At 42.0% G+C, this 2,096-nt stretch overlaps 1 pseudogene; it reads right to left on the bottom strand.

Moving 5' to 3' along the window:
* Positions 1 to 1,287: 1,287 nt before the first annotated feature.
* Positions 1,288 to 2,096, bottom strand: LOC125197329 (annotated as a pseudogene).

The following is a 2,096-nucleotide window of genomic DNA, read 5'->3' as shown; positions in this document are numbered from 1 at the left end:
GGTGGAAGCAAGGGTCGCAATCCATTCCGGAATCCAAGTCCCGGCCAAAATCCAAGCCACGAACGGCGCCAACACCGCCTAATGATAAAACACTTTCAGGAAAGAAATTCGCGGCAGGAGAACAAAGTCATTGATGAGAATCCTGCCCAGGCTGGGAAGGACATTCCCGATCCTGTTCTTTCTCCTACTCAGAAAAAGTATTGAGGAGGACTTGTAAGTCATTTTTTTTGAAAACTACATACATTCACTTTTTTACTAAATTTATTTGTAAATGTGATAGTTACTATATTCACTACTAATATTATTTTTTAAATTCGACAGATACTATTGCAACCATCCTGATTGCAACGATCCTGATTCCAACGATACAAGCTGTCCTTTCTCCTCTGTATCGGAAATGAAAGACCATTGGGAGACTGCTCTCGGTTTGCCCAAAAAGAAAAAAAGCACTGTAGGTTTTGTGGCAATGGCTGCTTTGCAGGTAAATCTTTTTGGGCAAACCGTGAGCAGTCTCCCAATGGTCTTCTATTTCCGATACAGAGGAGAAAGGATAGCTTATATCGTTGGAATCAGGATCGCTGGAATCAGGATGGTTGCAATAGTATCTGTCGAATTTTAAAAATAATATTAGTAGTGAATATAGTAACTGCCACATCTACAAATAACTTTAGTAAAAAAGTGAATGTATGCCGTTTTCAAACGAGATGACTTACAAGTCCTCCTCAATAGACTTTTTCTGAGTAGGAGAAAGAACGGGAAAGGGAATGTCCTTCCCAGCCTGGGCAGGATTCTCAGCAATGACTTTGTTCCGCGAATTTCTTTCTTGAAAGGGTTTTGCCATTGGGCGGTGTCACTTGCGGTTTACTCAAAATGAGGTGTTGAGTACTTGAGTTTGTTCCTTTTTTTGGTTTCTTACTTCTGTGGAGTATAATACATTGTAAATCTCTTTAATTTGGTTGTTGGTTCTAGTGAGGATGTTGAATTTGCTTCAAAGATGATATTTTTTCCCAAACCATTTAACTCTTGAGTTTGTTCATTTAACTTTTGCTTGTGAAAAAGAAGGTTGTTATGCTTTGGGAATGGACATGACTTCTTGTGTATATCTGGGTGTTACAGTGTATAGAATCATCTTCTTAGGATGATGTTAAGGTTTCTTGGTTAAATATTCCTCTTAATTCTACAAACACTAAGCAATAGAATTCTGATCATTTCCCTAAATTGGATACTATACTACTCTTTCTTCGTTATCTTTAAGTAGTTCCTAGTCTAGTGTCTCCCTTGCTTCTTTCATGTATTACGAGTGACGTTTTGGTGACTAAGATACCATTGAACAAATTTCTTCAATCCAGTACGCAGATCCGTTGTGGGCTTATAGCGAAGCTCCGTCTCAGCCAAGCTTATGCTAGCATGTGTAAACGGCACATCACCATCCTTGGCAACTTCATGACCAGCCTCTTTGCCTTCACCTTAAGCAACTTCTCCAAAATGCTCACCAGGAGACGTGTTCCCCAAATTATAAACGCGCAGTTGAGCTTTCCCCTACTTCTTGCCACCACTGCCAGTATCCAGAGCAGCTAAACAGCCCTCGCCTCAGTGCCATGGTTAGGCTCCTTGAAGATCGGAATAGACTTCCCTTTCAAGATATCCTTGGTAAAGAAGTAAGCCATGTCCGGCCTGCCCCAAGGTCCATAAACCGTGAAAAACCTTAACGCTGTCAGCGAAAGCCCATATCTGTGGTTATACATGTGTGCAATCTCCTCACCGGCGTTCTTAGTAGCTGCATACAAACTAGCAGGCTGATCAGTCCTATCTCTCTCGGAAAAGGGCACCTTCGTGTTCAGTCCATACTCGATGCCCAAACTATAGCAGGCTGAGGATTCGCATTCTTGCAAAACTCGAGCATACTAACAAGGCCAACAATGTTGCTGTGCACATACGAGTTAGGATTCTTCATAGCAAAACGCACGCCAGCCAGATGCATAACATGAGTGAAAGGCACGATATCGAAAAGCTTAGCTAACAATGCACCATCATTGATATCCCCCTCCCTCCACAATGTACACCCCATTTCGCTCCAGCATCGCCTGCCTCGCCAT

This window comes from Salvia hispanica, chromosome 1 (assembly GCF_023119035.1).
Source record: "Salvia hispanica cultivar TCC Black 2014 chromosome 1, UniMelb_Shisp_WGS_1.0, whole genome shotgun sequence".
Taxonomy (NCBI): domain Eukaryota; kingdom Viridiplantae; phylum Streptophyta; class Magnoliopsida; order Lamiales; family Lamiaceae; genus Salvia; species Salvia hispanica.
Note: the sequence above shows the minus strand (reverse complement) of the source record. Positions and strands in the feature narration are given on the sequence as shown.